This window comes from Oncorhynchus gorbuscha, unplaced genomic scaffold (genome assembly GCF_021184085.1).
Source record: "Oncorhynchus gorbuscha isolate QuinsamMale2020 ecotype Even-year unplaced genomic scaffold, OgorEven_v1.0 Un_scaffold_4995, whole genome shotgun sequence".
Lineage (NCBI taxonomy): Eukaryota > Metazoa > Chordata > Actinopteri > Salmoniformes > Salmonidae > Oncorhynchus > Oncorhynchus gorbuscha.
Window position 1 is genome coordinate 17,501 of NW_025748897.1, and position 8,835 is coordinate 26,335.

At 42.5% G+C, this 8,835-nt stretch overlaps 1 long non-coding RNA gene across 1 annotated transcript in view; it reads left to right on the forward strand.

Moving 5' to 3' along the window:
* Positions 1-8,472, forward strand: part of LOC124028903 — a 13,606-nt gene extending 5,134 nt beyond the window's left edge. Inside the window, exon 3 of the long non-coding RNA XR_006837677.1 lies at positions 8,419-8,472. This is a non-coding gene — a long non-coding RNA (uncharacterized LOC124028903). The remainder of the gene's footprint in view (positions 1-8,418) is intronic.
* The last annotated feature ends 363 nt before the right edge of the window (positions 8,473-8,835 follow it).

An 8,835-nucleotide genomic window follows, 5' to 3' on the forward strand; every position in this document is an offset into this window, starting at 1 on the left:
CCGGTGACCCTCTCTCCCCGGTGACCCTCTCTCCCCGGTGACCCTCTCTCCCCGGTGACCTCTCCATATAATTCCGTCTCTCCAATGTTAGTCATATCAACTAATTTCTTCTGGTACTATGGGTAGCAGAACGTCTGAAACTATGAGAATGATGATATGATGTTGAACATTTTCCTTGTAAGATAGAAACACTCTGGTTATTACAGATGCTCTAACCCCCACCCCCTCTCTCTCTCGCCCAGTGGTGTACTGAGCTGTACACTCTACCCTCTGTAGTGCCTTATGGTCAGATGCCGAGCAGTTGCCATACCACGCGGTGATGCAACCGGTCAGGATGCTCTCGATGGTGCAGCTGTAGATTTTTTTTTTGACAATCTGGGGACCCATGCCCACGGTCAGCTCCTTTGTCTTGCTCACGTTGAGGGAGAGGTTGTTGTTGTTGTTGTCCTGGAACAACAGCCTATAGGGAGGAAGTCAGAGAACTGGCAGTCTCATTGTTGTCGGTGTTCAGGCCTACCACTGTTGTGTCGTCAGCAAACTTAATGATGGTATTGGAGTGGGTGAACAGAGAGTACAGGAGGGGACTAAGCACACACCCCTGAGGGGCCCCAGTGTTGTGGATCAGCACGGCCACCTGGGGGCGGCCTGTCAGGAAGTTCAGCATCCAGTTGCAGAGGGAGGTGTTTGTCCCAGGGTCTTTAGCTTAGTGATGAGCTGTGTGGGGACTGTGTTGTTGAACGCTGAGCTGTAGTCAATGAACAGCATTCTCACGTAGGTGTTCCTTTTGTCCAGGTGGGAAAGGGCAGTGTGGAGTGTGATTTGAGATTGCGTCATCTGTGGATCTGTTGGGGCGGTATGCAAATTGGAGTGGGTCTTTGGTTTCTGTGATGAAGGTGTTGATGTGAGCCATGACCAGCCTTATGTGCTGGTGAACTGCTGATTTACATAGTTTTTGTGTGACTCAAGCCTTTAGAGAGGTCCAATGCTTTAATATTTAATAACTTCTCCTCTGAATGCATGTTCATTATATAAATAGGCCAATTTTTTAATTTGTCTAGCTTGCCATTCCTAGAAATTGAATTATTATTATTTTGCTCATATAATTTACCATTTAATTGGTCAACTACACAGTAATGTAAAAGGTGTATATTTTGTGATCAATACATAATATAGAAGAACACTGATCATAATTTGCTGTAATCCAGAGGTTAAAAACAGTTTCTAGATCCTCTGAGGCTGTGGAGGGATTCAGATTCTAACAGTATCTAGATCCTCTATGAGGCTGTGGAGGGATTCAGATTCTAACAGTATCTAGATCCCTCTATGAGGCTGTGGAGGGATTCTAATTCTAACAGTATCTAGATCCTCTGAGGTCATGGAGGATTTTAATTCTAACAGTATCAGATCCTCTATGAGGCTGTGGAGGGATGTAGATTGTGGTTTGAAAAATAATATTTGAGCTAGCCTAGTGGTTAGGAGCAGCTAGCCTAGTGGTTAGAGGCAGCTAGCCTAGTGGTTAGAGGCAGCTAGTCTAGTGGTTAGAGGCAGCTAGCCTAGTGGTTAGAGGCAGCTAGCCTAGTGGTTAGAGTGGCTAGAGGCAGCTAGCCTAGTGGTTAGAGGCAGCTAGCCTAGTGGTTAGAGGCAGCTAGCCTAGTGGTTAGAGGCAGCCAGCCTAGTGGTTAGAGGCAGCTAGCCTAGTGGTTAGAGGCAGCTAGCCTAGTGGTTAGAGGCAGCTAGCCTAGTGGTTAGAGGCAGCTAGCCTAGTGGTTAGAGGCAGCTAGCCTAGTGGTTAGAGGCAGCTAGCCTCCAGTGGTTAGAGGCAGCTAGCCTAGTGGTTAGAGGCAGCTAGCCTAGTGGTTGGAGGCAGCCAGCCCAGTGGCTGGAGGCAGCTAGCCCAGTGGCTGGAGGAGGCAGCTAGCCTAGTGGTTGGAGGCAGCTAGCCTAGTGGCTGGAGGCAGCTAGCCTAGTGGTTGGAGGCAGCTAGCCTAGTGGCTGGAGGCAGCTAGCCTAGTGGCTGGAGGCAGCTAGCCTAGTGGTTTGAGCAGGTGTAACAGCATAACTTTAGACCGTCCTCGCCCATACTCTGGCGAACCAGGACCCTCTGCACACATCAACAGTCACCCACCAAAGCATCGTTACTCCATCACCCAGGGGCGCAGTAGGGATGACCAGGGATGTTCTCTGTTTAGTGAGTCCTCCAGATCAGAGGCAGTAGGGGATGACCAGGATGTTCTCTGTTTAGTGAGTCCTCCAGACTGGAGGCAGGGATGACAGGGATGTTCTCTGTTTAGTGAGTCCTCCAGATCAGAGGTAGTGATGACCAGGATGTTCTCTGTTTAGAGTCCTCCAGATCAGAGGCAGTAGGGGATGACCAGGATGTTCTCTGTTTAGTGAGTCCTCCAGATCAGAGGCAGTAGGGATGACCAGGGATGTTCCTCTGTTTAGTGAGTCCTCCAGATCAGAGGCAGTAGGGATGACCAGGGATGTTCTCTGTTTAGTGAGTCCTCCAGACCAGAGGCAGAGGATGACCAGGGATGTTCTCTGTTTAGTGAGTCCTCCAGATCAGAGGCAGTAGGGATGACCAGGAGTTCTCTGTTTAGTGAGTCCTCCAGATCAGAGGCAGTAGGGGATGACCAGGATGTTCTGTTTAGTGAGTCCTCCAGATCAGAGGCAGTAGGGATGACCAGGATGTTCTCTGTTTAGTGAGTCCTCCAGATCAGAGGGTAGGGATGACCAGGGATGTTCTCTGTTTAGTGAGTCCTTCCAGATCAGAGGCAGTAGGGATGACTCAGGATGTTCTCTGTTTAGTGAGTCCTCCAGATCAGAGGCAGTAGGGATGACCAGGGATGTTCTCTGTCAGTGAGTCCTCCAGATCAGAGGCAGTAGGGATGACCAGGGATGTTCTCTGTTTAGTGGGTGAGTCCTCCAGATCAGAGTAGGGATGACCAGGATGTTCTCTGTTTATGAGTCCTCCAGATCAGAGGCAGTAGGGATGTGACCAGGATGTTCTCTGTTTAGTGAGTCCTCCAGATCAGAGGCAGTAGGGATGACTCAGGATGTCTCTGTTTAGTGAGTCCTCCAGATCAGAGTGCAGTAGGGATGACCAGGGATGTTCTCTGTTTGGGTGAGTCCTCCAGATCAGAGGCAGTAGGGATGACCAGGGATGTTCTCTGTTTAGTGAGTCCTCCAGACCAGAGGCAGTAGGGGATGACCAGGGATGTTCTCTGTTTAGTGAGTCCTCCAGACCAGAGGCAGTAGGATGACCAGGATGTTCTCTGTTTAGTGAGTCCTCCAGATCAGAGGCAGTAGGGATGACCAGGGGTGTTCTCTGTTTAGTGAGTCCTCCAGATCAGAGGCAGTAGGGATGACCAGGGGTGTTCTCTGTTTAGTGAGTCCTCCAGATCAGAGGCAGTAGGGATGACCAGGGTGTTCTCTGTTTAGTGAGTCCTCCAGATCAGAGGCAGTAGGGGATGACTCAGGGTGTTCTCTGTTTAGTGAGTCCTCCAGATCAGAGGCAGTAGGATGACCAGGGGTGTTCTCTATTTAGTGAGTCCTCCAGATCAGAGGGTAGGGATGACCAGGGGTGTTTCTGTTTAGTGAGTCCTCCAGATCAGAGGCAGTAGGGATGTCCAGGGGTGTTCTCTGTTTAGTGAGTCCTCCAGATCAGAGGCAGTAGGGGATGACTAGGATGTTCTCTGTTTAGTGAGTCCTCCAGATCAGAGGCAGTAGGGATGACCAGGGATGTTCTCTGTTTAGTGAGTCCTCCAGATCAGAGGCAGTGGGATGACCAGGGATGTTCTCTGTTTAGTGAGTCCTCCAGATCAGAGGCAGTAGGGATGACCAGGGATGTTCTCTGTTTAGTGAGTCCTCCAGATCAGAGGCAGTAGGGATGACCAGGGGTGTTCTCTGTTTAGTGAGTCCTCCAGATCAGAGGCAGTAGGGATGACCAGGGTGTCTCTCTGTTTAGTGAGTCCTCCAGATCAGAGGCAGTAGGGATGACCAGGGGTGTTCTCTGTTTAGTGAGTCCAGATCAGAGGCAGTAGGGATGACCAGGGGTGTTCTCTGTTTAGTGAGTCCTCCCAGATCAGAGGCAGTAGGGATGACCAGGGATGTTCTCTGTTTAGTGAGTCCTCCAGATCAGAGGCAGTAGGGATGACCAGGGATGTTCTCTGTTTAGTGAGTCCTCCAGATCAGAGGCAGTAGGGATGACCAGGGATGTTCTCTGTTTAGTGAGTCCTCCAGATCAGAGGCAGTAGGATGACCAGGGATGTTCTCTGTTTAGTGAGTCCTCCAGATCAGAGGCAGTGGGGATGACCAGGATGTTCTCTGTTTAGTGAGTCCTCCAGATCAGAGACAGTAGGAGACCAGGATGTTCTCTGTTTAGTGAGTCCTCCAGATCAGAGGCAGTAGGGATGACCAGGGATGTTCTCTCTGTTTAGTGAGTCCTCCAGATCAGAGGCAGTAGGGATGACCAGGGATGTTCTCTGTTTAGTGAGTCCTCAGATCAGAGGCAGTAGAGATGACAATGAATACTTCTGGGTGTCAGGAAAATGAAGTAAAGTAAAGATGTATATATATACAGATACCCCAAAAAACTACTTAAATACCTTAAGTATTTTTTTAAAGTACTTAACACCCTGCTTATATGTAACTTTAACCCATTTATATAAGAGATTCTCCAAAATGTAAATATTTCAGTGAATTTTATATGTAAATTAGTGGTACTTTACCGGGCCAGGTTTCCCAGAGTCTTCATAGTGTTCTATTGTTTCCCACTACTTATATTATCTCCAGAGTCTTCATAGTGTTCTATTGTTTCCACTACTTTATATTATCTCCAGTCTTCATAGTGTTCTTCTATTGTTTCCACTACTTATATTATCTCCAGAGTCTTCATAGTGTTCTATTGTTTCCACTACTTATATTATCTCCAGTCTTCATAGTGTTCTATTCTTTCCACTACTTATATTATCTCCAGAGTCTTCATAGTGTTCTATTGTTTCCACTACTTATATTATCTCCAGTCTTCATAGTGTTCTATTGTTTCCACTACTCTATATTATCTCCAGAGTCTTCATAGTGTTCTATTGTTTCCACTACTTATATTATCTCCAGTCTTCATAGTGTTCCTATTGTTTCCACTACTATATATTATCTCCAGAGTCTTCATAGTGTTCTATTGTTTCCACTACTTATATTATCTCCATAGTCTTCATAGTGTTCTATTGTTTCCACTACTTATATTATCTCCAGAGTCTTCATAGTGTTCTATTGTTTCCACTACTTATATTATCTCCAGTCTTCAAAGTGTTCTATTGTTTCCACTACTTATATTATCTCCAGAGTCTTCATAGTGTTCTATTGTTTCCACTACTTATATTATCTCCAGTCTTCATAGTGTTCTATTCTTTCCACTACTTATATTATCTCCAGAGTCTTCAGTGTTCTATTGTTTCCACTACTTATATTATCTCCAGTCTTCATAGTGTTCTATTGTTTCCACTACTTATATTATCTCCAGAGAGTCTTCATAGTGTTCTATTGTTTCCACTACTTATATTATCTCCAGAGTCTTCATAGTGTTCTATTGTTTCCACTACTTATATTATCTCCAGAGTCTTCATAGTGTTCTATTGTTTCCACTACTTATATTATCTCCAGTCTTCATAGTGTTCTATTGTTTCCACTACTTATATTATTCCAGAGTCTTCATAGTGTTCTATTGTTTCCACTACTTATATTATCTCCAGTCTTCATAGTGTTCATTGTTTCCACTACTTATATTATCTCCAGAGTCTTCATAGTGTTCTATTGTTTCCACTACTTATACATTCCAGTCTTCAAAGTGTTCTATTGTTTCCACTACTTATATATCTCCAGAGTCTTCAGTGTTCTATTGTTTCCACTACTTATATTATTCCAGTCTTCATAGTGTTCTATTCTTTCCACTACTTATATTATCTCCAGAGTCTTCAGTGTTCTATTGTTTCCACTACTTATATTATCTCCAGTCTTCATAGTGTTCTATTGTTTCCACTACTTATATTATCTCCAGAGTCTTCAGTGTTCTATTGTTTCCACTACTTATATTATTTCCAGAGTCTTCATAGTGTTCTATTGTTTCCACTACTTATATTATCTCCAGAGTCTTCAGTGTTCTATTGTTTCCACTACTTATATTATCTCCAGAGTCTTCATAGTGTTCTATTGTTTCCACTACTTATATTATCTCCAGAGTCTTCAGTGTTCTATTGTTTCCACTACTTATATTATCCCCAATGTATATTATCTCCAGAGTCTTCATAGTGTTCTATTGTTTCCACTACTTATATTATCTCCAGTCTTCATAGTGTTCTATTGTTTCCACTACTTATATTATCTCCAGTCTTCATAGTGTTCTATTGTTTCCACTACTTATATTATTCCAGTCTTCATAGTGTTCTATTGTTTCCCCTACTTATATTATCTCCAGAGTCTTCAGTGTTCTATTGTTTCCCCTACTTATATTATCTCCAGAGTCTTCATAGTGTTCTATTGTTTCCACTACTTATATTATCTCCAGTCTTCATAGTGTTCTATTGTTTCCACTACTTATATTATCTCCAGTCTTCATAGTGTTCTATTGTTTCCACTACTTATATTATCTCCAGAGTCTTCATAGTGTTCTATTGTTTCCACTACTTATATTATCTCCAGTCTTCATAGTGTTCTATTGTTTCCACTACTTATATTATCTCCAGTCTTCATAGTGTTCTATTGTTTCCACTACTTATATTATCTCCAGAGTCTTCAGTGTTCTATTGTTTCCACTACTTATATTATCTCCAGTCTTCATAGTGTTCTATTGTTTCCACTACTTATATTATCTCCAGAGTCTTCATAGTGTTCTATTGTTTCCACTACTTATATTATCTCCAGTCTTCATACTGTTCTATTGTTTCCACTACTTATATTATCTCCAGTCTTCATAGTGTTCTATTGTTTCCACTACTTATATTATCTCCAGTCTTCATAGTGTTCTATTGTTTCCACTACTTATATTATCTCCAGAGTCTTCATAGTGTTCTATTTGTTTTTACTTTATATTATCTCCAGTCTTCATAGTGTTCTATTGTTTCCACTACTTATATTATCTCCAGAGTCTTCATAGTGTTCTATTGTTTCCACTATGTTCAGAGTCTTCAGTGTTCTATTGTTTCCACTACTTATATTATCTCCAGAGTCTTCATAGTGTTCTATTGTTTCCACTACTTATATTATCTCCAGAGTCTTCATAGTGTTCTATTGTTTCCACTACTTATATTATCTCCAGAGTCTTCAGTGTTCTATTGTTTCCACTACTTATATTATCTCCAGAGTCTTCATAGTGTTCTATTGTTTCCACTACTTATATTATCTCCAGAGTCTTCATGGTATTTCCTATTGTTTCCACTACTTATATTATCTCCAGAGTCTTCATAGTGTTCTATTGTTTACTACTTATATTATCTCCAGAGTCTTCATAGTGTTCTATTGTTTCCACTACTTATATTATCTCCAGAGTCTTCATAGTGTTCTATTGTTTCCACTACTTATATTATCTCCAGAGTCTTCACTTAGTGTTCTGTTTCCCACTACTTATATTATCTCCAGAGTCTTCATAGTGTTCTATTGTTTCCACTACTTATATTATCCCCAGTGTATCGTCCATGTAAAACACCTGTCTGAATACGATGAATAATATCTGACAAAACCTTTTGAATTATAATTCTCAACCGGTCTTTCTCATGTTCTCTCAATTCAATTCAAGGGCTTTTATTGACATGGGAAACATGTGTTAACATTGCCAAAGCAAGTGAGGTAGATAATATATAAGGGCTTTATTGACATGGGAAACATGTGTTAACATTGCCAAAGCAAGTGAGGTAGATAATATATAAGGACTTTTATTGACATGGAAGCCTGTGTTAAGCATTTGCCAAAGAAACAGAGTGAGGTAGATAATATATAAGGACTTTATTGACATGGAAGCATGTGTTAACATTGCCAAAGCAAAGTGAGGTAGATAATATATAAGGGCTTTATTGACATGGGAAACCTGTGTTAACATTGCCAAAGCAAGTGAGGTAGATAATATATAAGGACTTTATTGACATGGGAAACATGTGTTAACATTGCCAAAGCAAGTGAGGTAGATAATATATAAGGACTTTATTGATATGGGGAAACATGTGTTAACATTGCCAAAGCAAGTGAGGGTAGATAATATATAAGGACTTTATTGACATGGGAAACATGTGTTAGCATTGCCAAAACAGAGTGAGGTAGATAATATATAAAGCGAAAAACAATAAAAATGAACAGTAAACATTACACACATTAGTAGTTTCAAAACAATAAAGATAAAATGTCTTATTATATATATACGCTCTTCTCCAGTCCCTGCAGTCTCGTTCCATTCCAGACCACGCCCACTACCTTTGGAGACCTGCGGCAGCCAATGGGCATTCAGCTCAGCGGAGACGTGTCACCTCCAGGCCCGCCCCCTCCGGCCTACAGGACTGGCTTCACACCTTCCAGGTGAGACACACCCCTCTGCTGCTGCCTCCATAACAACCACTAATTAACAGCCATGGGAAGCCCTGGGAAACCTGGAGTGCTTTATCAACAGAGGGAGAGAGAGAGAGAGAAGGGCTTTCTGGGATGGAGTAGTGCTAATTAAATAATGAAACACCTCTCCTCCCTCCAGCACCACCTATTCATTTCATTTTCCTCCTGCCAGAAAGCAGATTCTAATATCTGCAGAACAGCCCTCGGCTTCTGAACCCTCCCTCTCTCTCTGGGGTATTAATGAAT